Below are 15,011 nucleotides of genomic sequence, written 5' to 3'. Positions count from 1 at the left end.
TGATGGGAATCTCCCATGGAGTGCCGTCGAGGAGAGAAATCAGGTTCGAGAACCATACTCGGCCCGGCCAGAATGGGGCTACTAGCAATGGCGCTGAGGAGAGACGGACACCGTGTAATGCGGTGCACCCCGCTCTGCCCCAGTAGGGGCCGCCCTCAGCAGTCCTGGGCTTAAAATTGTCAGGATCGCTTCGTCGAGGGCTTCCTAGACTGAAGCACGACCTTCTTTCATATCGGACAGGGTCAACCATAAATGCCTCTCCGCCGCCACCAGAGCTGCCATGTACCGCCCAATAGCACGGGCGGTCTCCTTGGTGGCGCGGAGAGCTAGTTCTCCTCAATTCAGCGGTTCTCCTCAATTCTAAAATGTCATCTGCCTTGACTTGCTCATTTATACTTTTTTTGCTGAATGCTTGTGTAACTTTTGGACAGACAACAATCAATAAGACTCACAGAACATAGATCGTGACCGACACACACAGAATGCTTTGCTGAATGACAGAATGCTAACATGCGCCTCACGTGCTTTTAAAGCTTCCTGGTCATGACGTCACCCACCTCTGACGTCTCGCCCATCGATTGGACTGATTACACATATGATTCAGAGCTTGGTATCGCTGAAGGCGTTCCCCTAGCGTTTTCCGACGCAGCTCGCGTTCCCGAAGGGCAACTGATTTTACCTACATATGTAAAGTCACTCTCTGTCGGGGACTGCGATTGTTATTTGAAAGCGTTAACTTTAACGGACGAAACCAGATTGGCCGACCGTATACGTTCACTCAAAGGATGGACGATCTGACAGGATTAGCTCCGGTTGAGTGACTCAAATCTATAGAGAAACCTAACATGCATAGTAAAGAGAAACTCAACTGTGTCTATCTAGTCATGAAGATGTATATATATATATTTCAGTTTCAGCAGGAAACAATTTTTCAGCTACATTATTATTCCAGCCACAATCAATCACAACAATGTATATACAATTACAAATGATTAAGCTATACAATTACAAATGATTATATATAAATCGTCAGTTTGTTGTTTTACACACATGCACACAGACATTATTTCATACACAACATAGTAGTGAGATGCATAAGAAATCTTTAGGCGTGCACAGAACAACAAAGACAATACTTTATTTAACCTTTTCTGAAAAGAAACAGAAACAGAAGTGTGCGAAAATGCAAACGCGAGCATTTTTGACGATCGTTTCTGTCAAGTCCGCTCGTTTTATTGCATTTAGCCACAGCTATATATTGCACATATATATATATATATATATATATATATACATACAACAGTTCTTTCTGTTCCTCAAACCTGATTGGCTGAGAGGAGTGTGATATTATAGTGATAACAGAACTCCAGCTGTTTCACGTTTTGTATCACTGTCTGCGGTATTTCTCACAGCTAGTGTCATGGCAGACACACAAATCCACTATAATTTTATAAATAATACTGTTTTTGTGTCACAGAATGTAGTTTTTTGAGAATGTACTGGTTTAGACTTCAAATGTGCTGTTTGTTAATAAAGATAACGTCTATTTGAAAATTTGCTTCGATGCTTTCAGAGATGTGAGCTCTAGGGCATCAGCGGCCATTCAGCGCTCATGAACCCACCGAGAGCGCCTCATCTCGGCCAGATCTTCTGGAATTTGTCACTGGCTCTGATGGTTAAACATGAGATATTATTTGTTTTGGGTTAATCTAACGGGCAGTCTATGGTGTCATTAATCTATTATTTGTTCCAGTGCAAAAGTGGATGAGGGCAAAATCTCATCATGTTATATTTTATGTAACTTTAATGCTGTATGTCAGAGTGTTGCCTTTGTACTTTTGAATGAATTGCCTAGCAACTGTTATGTATTTATTTATTTTAACTTTATAACTTTTTTATGATGCTACTCGTGTGATATTGCTCATATATATATATATATATATATATATATATAATGAATGAATGAATGAATGAATGATCGATTTAATTAAACTGAAAATCCAAATTAAATTGTGAGTTAAAAATACATACAAGTAACGCAATTAAATTATTGCAGAAATGAGCAAAAAAGAATAGTCGGTTTTAGTTACAGTAGCTGGATAAATATTATAAAAAATCTGACCACAACTGACCAGTCAAGTATTCCACAGAGCAGTGTAATAATTCCAAAACAGAAAAATACAAGTATATATTCTACCATTCAAACTGGACATGTTCTGGAAATTCTAGCAACAGTGAAATTCTTAAAATTTTATAAAATGATCACTGTGTAAAGATGCAAAGATACAAAGTGATTCATGTCTTAAAACTTCTCTGACTAAACAGTTTACAGAGTATGTTAACCAGACTAACCTGTCATGTGGTCACTTTATTGAAAGTTTAAATGAAGCAAGACTTTAATACATTCTGTCTTTCATTATGCCTGCATTAAGGATTATACACCTCATTTGACTAAAGCGTTAATTTAATAACCTTCATCTAGATCTAATTAGACATGCCTGTTTGACCTAAAAACTGCCAATGGTCACTTACATGTCTCATGAATAGAACTCTAACCTACTTAGAATAATGTAAAAGGTTCTGATGTAAGCATATTGTATCATATGGAGAAAAAGATGTGCTAAATGCAAGTGACTAATTTTATGTGGCCTTAACTGACTGAGCAGCATCTGATCAATTTCTGTGAATAATCTTATTGAGGAAATTGACAGTATGTGCCGCAAGAAATACTATGCCATCTGGATACAGGTTACAAAAACATAGAGGTGAAGCCATGTCAGAAGCATAAAAAGCGAGAAAAACACTCAAGACTGTAGTCTAGTATGCCTAGCACAATTTTATTAATGATAACAGATTGTAAAGTAACCAGTGATGTCACACAACTGACTTTTCACTAAGCCCCACCTTAAAAAGACCTGGCTTATTGTCTATTATAAATTATGTGTATTTGGATGTTGGAAAATCTTGTCAACCTAGCAACAGTAACCAAATGGGAGGGGCTTAACAAAGGGTTAATTATTACATCACTACAAACTGCCGGACATTTGTCAAAGATTATAGGCCATTAGTGTTGCACGATAACAATCTTCCTGAAGCACTGATCAATACTGTATAGAATTATTGTGACAGGCTGAATGTACTAATTCCTAATAATTCACCATAACAGAATTAACTTAATTCTGTATTGACTAAACATCTAGCCATTTCAACAGTGTGCTTTCTATCACTCCTCATTTAAGATGTAATGGTACCTTCTGTTTGCTTTTCCATTTTGTATTCATTTTTGATTGTGTGGCGTATCTTTTTCTTGACTACAGAGGTTCTGATTGACTTCAGAGATTCCAGTCACACAAGAGTGGCAGGTAAAAATAGCTTCATGCACCAGGAACAGAGCAGCAAAAATGCTGTGACAGAGGCAGGTACTGAACTGTGTACAGGTGAGCTCACAGATATGTTGTATTACTCTGGCTCTCAGCTCAAGACTCTGAAGGGATGGGTAAGTTATCATTTATTATCTCTTATCATGTGTACAATAGAATATTTCAGCCTCCACTCAAACAAACTAAGAAACGGTTGCAACCAACAGTGGTTTCTTTTCGGGCAGGGCACGAGACAGCATGGCACGCTCCCCAGGCACTCCATGACAGCGTATTCCCTCCGAATTTTCTCCCGGGTTTCGGCACCACTGTAGCAAAGTTAGTAGTCACGGGAAGAAGGAGGCGGGAACCGGCGGACATTTAAACAAACTTTAATAAAATATACAAACACAAAATAGCGCGACAGCCCCTCGCGGCCGACTGTCGCGCACAAAAGAAACCAAAACACAAAATAAAATCCAGGCCTGGTCCTCTCTCGTCCAACACGGTCGTCACTCCTCCCTTTTATCCTTCCGGAGCTCCTCCGTGAGACTCGAGACCGGTGAGTGGGTGCAGGTGTCGCTCATTAGCAATCACTCCACCGGCCTCGCTCCGTTCCCACGGCTCTCGGCCCCGCCCCCACTCGTCACAACAATATATAGTCTTAGCTTAAAAATGACTCTGGTCACCCGTTTACATTTACACCCTGTGCTTTAACACATTTTGTTTAATATTAGATTGTTTTATTAATTTTGTAGACTAAGCTAAAATCATATAAGCTTTAATAATATAACTAACTTAAAATGTGTCCAGTGCCACTGCTCTTGTGATTCATATGTATGAATGAATGAATTAATTAATTAATGAATGAATGAATGCATAAAGGAAGGATGGAAGGAAATGAAATGTATTATAAGTTTGGGGTGCGTAAGATAACATTATCCAGTCTTCAGGTTTCACAATCCTCTAATATGCTGATTTGGTGCTCAAATAACATTTCTTATTATCAATGTTGAAGACAGTTGTACTTCTTAATATTTTTTGTGGAAACAATGACACGTTTCTTTTTTTTTTTCTTCACGGTTCTTTGATGAAAAGAAAGCTGAAACCCCCCCACCCCCCCTCCCCAGCATTAATCTAAAATAGAAACAGATTTTTTTTTCGCAACAATGTAAATGTCTCTACTTTTACTTTTGATCAATGTAATGTATCTTTACTGAATAAGTAAACACTTTACATACAGCCTTTGTGTGTGTACTATATAATTATTATATATTAAAATGCATTAAAATTTGAAGTTTTGTTTGTCATGTGTTTTAACACTTTATAAAGGTGTAGTAATATAGAGTTAAGCATTATAATGTAATAAAACTGTTGTTACAATTATTCATGAGATCATACAATGCATTATGATGTGCATTACAAGGCATAATTTATTCATTAAAACTACTTTTTAATGCTTTATATGTAAAGACTTTTACCTTAATTTCTTATTTAAAAAATCTTACTGACCTCAAACGTTTGAATGGCAGTGTAATTTGGTAACAATTTACAGTAAGGTTCAATTCATTATACAAAATTTAATGCAACAGCTAACGTTAAATAGACAAACACTTTTTACAATATTTATTAATCTGCATTAATTCCTACATAAAAAGAAATGATAAATTACCAACATGTACACGAATAGCAATGATCAAAGGTATACTTATAAATTAACATTAACATACGTAGATTCATACAAATTGCTGTTCATTGTTAGCTCATGATACCTAATGCATTAAACTATGTTGACAGATTTTCCCATTTATTTTTTATTTGTCAAATTATTTTTGACATATAACAAAATATTCAAAGGGGCAATCATGAAATAATAATATGTGAATGCTAACAGTGGAAGAGGAAGCCTAGAATGAGAAAACTTGATTGGACAATATAGATGACTATAGACTCTACCGCATGTCCTCACAGTATGTCATACTAAACTCATTGAATTAGTGCCTCTACAGAGGAATGTCTTAGTGTGAGTAGACTTCTAGTGTCAGAGCAAGCGTCAGATCTATAAACCGGCTCCCAGCTATGCCCGAAGGCACCACTTTCCCATTCAGCCAACCCCACACCTATGACAGCCTGACAAATGATTACTACTGCGGACACACTATACTGCATCCCTCTCATGTAGCAGCTCTCCTGCCTCCAAAGAAAACAACAAGAGTATGGAGACCAGTGGTCATGCTTTCAGCTAGTGAAACTGTTTACAGCGAGGTTTGAGTGGATGGTCAAGTATCTGTCTTACAGGATTTGGTTTTCATTTTTATCACACCAAGAATTTGGAATTCTGCCATTATCATGCAACAGTCGTGCCATTAACCTGCTTGTTAAGTGGTTGGATCCAATTATCGCCTGCACAATCTGCCCAATTACACTTGTCACTTTCTGCAATTTTCACTCGTGAGGTTTAAAAGGGGAAACAGAAAACACTATTTGGCCAAAAAACGTTTCACAGTGTGCAGTTTGTGCTGCAAAGTGTCCTGCCCAAATGCTCCATGGGGATGATGCTAATTGTTTCCATAATTTCCATAGTCTGTTAAGAGTGCCTTGAGTTGTCGCTGTCTGCTTTCTTGATTATCTAAAAGCAGTAGTCTCATTCAGCCATCTGCCGTTTTTAGCATCACTGAGCAAGTTTGTGTGTGTGCCTCGGGGATATCTAGACTTAAATGACGTGTTTTTGTTGGAACGTGAGCTGATGAGCGCAGGTCCTTTTCGGTTTTGTTGTGTAAATGCTTTTGGATACTGACATAAGGACTGGGCTGTGCAAGCAGGATCATGGGTTATGATAAATCATATTATTAAATGCTTAGCTATATTTTATTAAAGAAATAAAAATGTTGTCATCATTTACTCACCCTCATGTCCAAAGCGGTCTGACTTTCTTTCTTATGCAGAACACACAGACACACACACACACACATGTCTGGTCAGCTATCCTTGTGGGGACATGCCATAGGCGTAATGGTTTTTCTACTGTACAGACCGTATATTCTATTGCCCTACACCAACCCTACCCCTAAACCTACCCCTCACAGGAAACTTTCTGCATTTTTAGATTTTCAAAAAACTTCATTCTGTATGATTTATACGCTTTTGTACCCGTGGGGACCACAATTTAGGTCCCCTCCGTGACACGAGTCCACACGAGTCTGTGTGTAGTCAGGTTTAAGTCCCCACCAGGATATATAAACCAGTACACACACACACACACACACACACACACAAGATATTGAAGAATGTTGGTAACCAAATCTTTTTGATGACCATTTGCTTTTATTGTATGGACATTTCTCAAAATATCTTCTTTTATGTTTAACAGAAGAAAGTCATAATGTTTTGGAATGACTCAAAGGTGACTAAATGACGACAGAATTTTCATTTCTTTAAAGTGTTACTCACAGAAAGACAAAAACCATCAATATATCACAATAATGCCATGTAACACAGAACACTCTAATGTAGACAACTGAAATACACAGAAACACTATTATTTAAATAAAAATAATAATAAAAACTGTCCGAGATGAACATCTTGTAACATCCTTTCCTTTACTGTTTTCACTGTAAATTATTAGGTGACTCCTATATTTATTTATAAAAATCCACAAAATGTAAAAGCAGTAGTCTCATTCAGCCATCTGCCGTTTTTAGCATCACTGAGCAAGTTTGTGTGTGTGCCTCGGGGATATCTAGACTTAAATGACGTGTTTTTGTTGGAACGTGAGCTGATGAGCGCAGGTCCTTTTCGGTTTTGTTGTGTAAATGCTTTTGGATACTGACATAAGGACTGGGCTGTGCAAGCAGGATCATGGGTTATGATAAATCATATTATTAAATGCTTAGCTATATTTTATTAAAGAAATAAAAATGTTGTCATCATTTACTCACCCTCATGTCCAAAGCGGTCTGACTTTCTTTCTTATGCAGAACACACAGACACACACACACACACATGTCTGGTCAGCTATCCTTGTGGGGACATGCCATAGGCGTAATGGTTTTTCTACTGTACAGACCGTATATTCTATTGCCCTACACCAACCCTACCCCTAAACCTACCCCTCACAGGAAACTTTCTGCATTTTTAGATTTTCAAAAAACTTCATTCTGTATGATTTATACGCTTTTGTACCCGTGGGGACCACAATTTAGGTCCCCTCCGTGACACGAGTCCACACGAGTCTGTGTGTAGTCAGGTTTAAGTCCCCACCAGGATATATAAACCAGTACACACACACACACACACACACACACACAAGATATTGAAGAATGTTGGTAACCAAATCTTTTTGATGACCATTTGCTTTTATTGTATGGACATTTCTCAAAATATCTTCTTTTATGTTTAACAGAAGAAAGTCATAATGTTTTGGAATGACTCAAAGGTGACTAAATGACGACAGAATTTTCATTTCTTTAAAGTGTTACTCACAGAAAGACAAAAACCATCAATATATCACAATAATGCCATGTAACACAGAACACTCTAATGTAGACAACTGAAATACACAGAAACACTATTATTTAAATAAAAATAATAATAAAAACTGTCCGAGATGAACATCTTGTAACATCCTTTCCTTTACTGTTTTCACTGTAAATTATTAGGTGACTCCTATATTTATTTATAAAAATCCACAAAATGTTAACAACATTTGACTGTAAATGTACACTCTAAAAAATGCTGGGTTAAATATAACCCAGCGCTGGGTTAAAAAGGGACAAACCCAGCTATTGGGTTGTTTTGACCCAGCGGAGTGTATACACAGTATATCATCCTTTTTAGAATAATATATAGGATTTCATACAGTACATTTTAATTAAAAAAAAGTATTTTTTAAAGATTATTATTATTTTGTTACAGTGGAAGTTACAAAGATTTTCCTGGTATAATTGTGATATTCATTTATTTAGTTAGTTCAGTAAGTTAATGTGTCTTGTACACAATAAATGTAAAACTTCCAAATAATTGATATATATATATATACCCTTCCCAACTATCTACTCTGTCAGTAAAAGTTAAAATTTGTCCTAAGCAATTATTAATTATTTTTTTATTATTTTTTAAGGAGCAGAAAACTAAATGACTTTGGCGAGAAGTTACCATGATGCATCTCTCCTATCTAGATTGGCCCCTAGTGCTCCTGTGACCAACTAGCCTATATAGACTAACTTGGAGTTGCTTGCGTTACTGGTTCACTGTAGTTCACTATCAATGAACAGTGTCCACTTAATCATATTCTGATCCCATCCCATCTGAGCTTCGGGACCAAAGTTTTAGAAAACAATTTTATCTGGCTTAACATATACTAAGGTACTCTATTTGTATTCTGTATAGTATTGCCTACAAGTCTTATACACACTATCCCCAAATCTTGATGTCTCCCATGCCTTACAAAGTTTGTTGTTCAAGAAGAGTCTTTGGTCAGTTTTACAAATGGGCCAGTAAACATAAAACCAGGAAAGCCATATGAGGGTATTTGTAGTTCCACAAAATCTCTGCCCTTTTGATGAAATGGTTTCTTGAGAGAGGTCATTGTTCTTACCAGAAAAGCGGTAGATAAAAAAGTCTCGTACTAGAGCACAACGTACGTCTCGGAAAGGGCATCTAGGTCCAAGGAAGTAATTATACCCTCAATCTACACACAAAAAGGCTGTGTCATCTATGGGCCAGTAATGAAATGGGCAATTATGTAGTTCATTATTTTTAATACAAGCTGCCATGTTAAACAGTGGCGTGGAGAATCCACCAGCGTTAGCTCCTGCGCCATAAAAGTGGTCATCAAAGGCAGCGTGGGAAATTGCTGCACACTAGCAAGCTCTGTGTCGTACAGCTCATCACGGTTTGATTCCCCAAGCAATTTATGCAGACGGGATCAAATGCATTTGACATTGCGGGACTCATTCAAGGTCTATTTTTGTGGCAAATACATCTGAGGAAGACAAACAAAGAGAGCAAAAAAGGAATATGAAAAAAGAAGCACTTTTCTAAAATTTCCAAGACTGGGTTTGTGCAGGCTTTCGCGTGTATTGTAATGAATGTGAATATATTTTCAAACACAAACAATTAAAGATACCTGAGCCTGTCCACATTTTGATATGGATCTTAAATTATGATATACGCTACTGTCCAAAAGTTTGGGCTGTTATGATTTTTTTTCTTATGCTTATCAAGACTGCATTTATTTGATAAAAAATACACTAATAAAATACAGTAAAATATTATTACCAATTAAAAAAAAACTTTTTCCAATTTCATTATATTAAAAATTTAATAAATTTTTGTACAGAAAAAGATAATTCAGCAGCCATTACTCCAGTCATCAGTGTCATATGATCATTTAAAATCCATTCCAATGTTTTGATACTTAAGAAACATTTCTTATTATTATCAATTTTGAAAACAACATTTTTTCTTTTTTTTCTTTCAGAAACAAGGATACATTTTCAGTATTCTTTAATGAATAGAATGTTCATTATTTTTTAATATTAATGAACTAATGTTCATTAATTATTTGCCTTTATTTGAAGCAGAACATTTATAACATTGCCATTATAACTGTCAATTTTGAATTATGTCTTATGTGTGCTTGCTGAATAGAAAAACAAAACACAAAACAAAACAAAACAAAACAAAACAAAACAAAACAAAACAAAACAAAACAAAACAAAACAAAACAAAACAAAACAAAACAAAACAAAACAAAACAAAACAAAACAAAACAAAACAAAACCATAGTTTGGATAGTTTGACCCGAAACTTCTGAATGGTATATATTTGCTGAACTAAACTCCAAGTATTCAAGTCTATTTTTTGTTAAACAATATGGTTACACTTTATTTTGATAGTCCACTTTAGACATTCTACTAACTATAAGTAACCTTGCAACTACATGTCAACTAATTCTCATTAATTTGCAACTACATGTCTACTAACTCTCAGAGTAGACTGTTAGGTTAGTAGAATAAGTTGACATTCTTGCAAAGTTTCTCATAGTCAGTATGTTGTATGTTGTGGACCCATCAAAATAAAGTGTTAGAAGATATTAAGCAGACAGTCTACTAATACTCTAATGACTGCTAGTTGACATGGAGTTGCAAATTTACTTCCTGTTAGTAGAATGTCTAAAGTGGACTATCAAAATAAACTGTTACCAAACATATTTGCAGTAAAATGTCATACACACAGAAAACAATTATAATTTGCAGCAGCAAACTGAACGTAAGTTATTAGCTGTTGGATAGGCTCATCAGACATCTGAATGAAAACCAGAACAATAAAAAACTACAAGAAAGTAATCAATCACACAAAAATCATGACTGATTGTTCCAATGTTTTATTATACCCTTATAGAGAATTTGCCAACTTAATCTCAAATTATTCTAACCGTCGAGATGTTTTAATTGCTTTGAGAGCAAGACTGTACAGGAATAAATGTTTGGTGGATCTGTTGGGGTGTCTTATTTTCCAAAATATTTGCATAATAAGTTCACTGAGCATTATCCCAACAGGGATCTGTTAAAGTGGGCTAGCATGAAACAGTAAAACTCATTAGCGCAAATAAGCAAACCTAACTTCAATTCTATCATACAGAATTAATATAAAGGCATTTTATTAACAATTAGAGCCATCATGTTTTTCTATATCTTTTGCAGTTCTTTATATTACAGTGACTCATAGTTCAGATATGAACTCGTCTGATAGGTCCAAACATTAAGTGCATGACTGCAGAGCAGAACTGGGCCACTCGTCTCAGCCGCAGCATTGATGAGCTCCTCTAACACTAATTGGACTGTATAATTAGAACAGTGCAGGCAAAAGGACAAAGCTGAGGGATATTAAAGGAGAAATCTGTCAACAAAATCTGTTGACTATGGCTTTTTTTTTTCCTGAGACATGAATATGAAAATGAACTGAAAACTATACTAATAGAGGTCAGGCCTGTTAAAGTGTCTGTCTTTTCACAGTGCCATTTTAGTTTCTTTATTCAAGGAATAAAAAGTTGAAAAAAAAAGGGGACATAAATTACACCTTCGTTGATGTGAGAATACATTGTGAGCAGTGAGAGTATCACAAAACTATTCACACTGCCAGAATGGAATAACACTGCTCTCATTTAATCAGATAAAAGCAGAAGAGTAAAATCAGGCTACAAAAATGATGACAATTTACTGCTGTGTGCAGGGTATAGGAAAAAGTTTTAAAAGGATCACATCAACAATACCTTTCATAGATGAATGTGTTGTATTTTCCTATTTAGTAACTTGTATTCTGTAAAAACTGAGTGGACAAATAATTCTACATTAAAAGGGAAATAAAAAAAACCCCGAATACTTCTTGTGTTCTGCATTGTAAAGACTCAGTCCATGTGACAGCTTAATGATCAAACTAAGAGTATCATTGTTAAAACGCAAGTTAGAATCAATTCTTTGATACAAAGTTGAAGACGAGTTTTTAAAGTTGTCAGATCTTATTAATAAACAATAATGTGTTACTCAATTAGCTCGAATGAAAAACACTGCAGCTGAAGTAATTAGTGATTCATTTGTTAAATTCAGTGTGATTTGCCACCATTTTGCTTCCATATGTGGCCCTTTTTTTTGAATGCAAGATAGATAGATAGATAGATAGATAGATAGAAAATATAAATTGTGCATTTTTGACTTCATAACATGCAAAGGTTTTAAATAAATGCAATGAATTTCTTAAAATGAAATGTTCTAAAACATTCAAATTGACTACAGTCATAACAACTTTTGCTAAAAGCAATTAATTGTTGATGCCAACCAGAGTTACTTGATGTATTGTCACTGATTTAAGTTTCATTACAAGGACCTCTGGGATTGTTTCCTCACATACATTTGATTCTTTCTTACCAAACTGTTGCTCGCTGCACCCATGGGACAAACAGGTCAAAGCTAGTCTGTGAAGAAAGGAGTCAACAGATTGAGTCCAAGTCACATGCAATACCCACAAAGTCCTCAAAAGTGTAGTACAAATCTTGAATGTTATTATTTTTTTGATATTATTATACATTTTGAGTAGACCAGTCTCATACAATACCTGAATTATTACCTTTCATGCTTTGAACAATGTGGGGAATTGCTACACTTTGCAAATTTGCATTGAATTCAAAAGAAAAATCAGAAGTGACATGGCAATCTATGTGTCCTTCATCCAGCGTCAATCACCTAAATTGAACAGGTCAGTTACTAAAAATCCAGAACCATTTCACCCCACATTAGATTGTCTTAAAATGTTTTATCTGCTTTTGGTCACATGATAATGATGTATTCGGCTCACAATAATCAGGGTCAGAGCGTTGATGAGCTGCCAGATTGTGTAGGAAAAGTCCATTTCTGTGATGAGGCTAATCAACACTCTAGATCATCACCGCCACTGCCATCATCGTCATTAACAACAAAATAGCCACTTTTTCAGTGCAAACAAAAACAACAAATTATCAATCAACACTGAAGGATGAAACAGGAAGAAAAATGCACTCGTGCATTGGGTGTGATGTGCGTGAGTTCTTTTTATTGTGTGTGCTTTGGTGGATGGTGGACATAAAAAAAGAAAAAAAAAAAAAATATATATATATATAAAAAATAAAAACAATTTAACAATTATAAATAAGTTTGACTGTTGATTTATAAACAGCCAGATCAGTCAAGAATGAAGCCTGAGGCATATTGGCCTGAGGTATCAGGCAAAAATAAGTGCCATTATGCAGTTATTATCATTACAATTATGTTGGCCAATTAAATGTCCGATTCTTAAATATCGTGACTCTTTGCTGGCTGTACCAGCGTGAGGTTTTCTTTTCATGGCCAGATTGTAAAGCTTACAATACACATGGTCAGAAGACCAATCATCACATGGTCATGTAATATTAAAGATACAGGCACTAGCATCATTCTTGCAATAAGTTTGAGCTAAACATTGAGTAATTGTCTGACTTTTAAAGACCAATTACAATGTTCAAAGACAATCGAATGTAGTCAATTCAAATGTATACTCTATGCTGTAAACAGGTAGGTGGTTCTAACGGAACTGTTTTGAAATGGCACATTTTGCAACAAAACTACAAATATGTGTGTTTCTGAAACTTCTTTGGCTTCAAAGTCCATAAAATTAAGAATTTAAATCCTAATAACTCAAAACAAACAAGTATAAAACTGAGCCAAGGGGAATACCCATGAGCACTTGTGCTTGAATAATTTAATTATGCATCATTGGTCAAAGCAAAGCAGATTATGTGGACATGTAGTAGTATTTTAATTATGCTGATGTTGTTTCATTGAGAATCGAGTTTTGAGAGAATTCGCTGTTAGGATGATAAGTTTTCCTCTGGTGAACTTGGGTCCTGTTGATTTCTTCCCATACACATACATTATTAAAATATATACAGTATATTTTATTATTAAACATATTTTGACATATATTACTTATATTTCCGTTTATCACATAAATATCTAAATATAAAATTCTAAATGCATAAAAATTCTCATTTCAGCTGTACTTAATGATCTTTTTAATCACAAATCGGAGTTAAATCAACTGTATGCAAGTTTTATTCATTTACTTATTTATGTATTTAAGCTTGAAATATCAGCTTTTAAATCATTCTGATGATACACTGACTTCTAATAAGGCTCGAAATGTCTGTTCTGGGAGTATGTAAGGTTGGAGAATGGGTAAAAATGTCTGTGCAAAGGGCGAATTGCTTTATGGAGGAAACAAATGCATGTGTACAGATATCAACTGTGATAATGACAGTGATATATTTATGATAGCGAATTTCGCAAAAACACACAAGTCTATCATACAAGTTGCTGTAGTGTTCACTTAAATGGTTAAGATCAGTATTTAAGACTATTAGAACACCATAGGTGAACTTGATGGCTTGAGTTTGCAGAGAATTAATTTGGGAGAAACAAGTTTCCTCCAATAATGTAAGTACATTTAACCCATTGTGAGAAAATTGAGGAAGCGAGACAGTTTGTGTGATTAGCCAACTGATGCATAGCCTGTCAAAAACACGGATTTCCTCCTGTCCTGTCATCATTTTAACAAACTGTCTCTTTAAAATCATTGATGTATCTGTCAGTAGGTATGTTTCCAGACTAGGCTTACCAATTAGCTAATGCTGTTGTCAGAGGAAACAATCCCACTTTTGAAGCTCCCTCAGTATTCAAAAAGTCATCCTTCTAAACAATCCAACACTACTTGTGACAGCCGAGCGCATTTAGATCAGTAAAAGCCACCATCGTGTTGACGCTCTGAAGTCATCATCATCATTACGGTGGCTATTAAAGCAGTCCGTGGGCTCTTTATCTGCATGTTGTGAGGCTCGTGGGAATTGATCAGGACTGGATTGCAACACAGACTTTTCACAGTTGATTTATAAGTCCTAGGAAAGTAATAAAAGGTGCCCACTCAAGCATTTGAATCCAATTATCTTTCACAGAATGCTGTTGTTATCCAATTTAAACTCTCTCTGCTCATGATAATTATAATAAGTTATTTTCTTGCTTTTCACAGAGGTGATTTATACTAAATGTTGCACACTCTGTGTTCATTGTCGATCTGGTATAAATATT

The sequence above is a fragment of the Sinocyclocheilus rhinocerous genome, unplaced genomic scaffold (genome assembly GCF_001515625.1).
Source record: "Sinocyclocheilus rhinocerous isolate Xijiao unplaced genomic scaffold, SAMN03320098_v1.1 scaffold1051, whole genome shotgun sequence".
Taxonomy (NCBI): domain Eukaryota; kingdom Metazoa; phylum Chordata; class Actinopteri; order Cypriniformes; family Cyprinidae; genus Sinocyclocheilus; species Sinocyclocheilus rhinocerous.
This window is presented reverse-complemented; position numbering follows the sequence as displayed.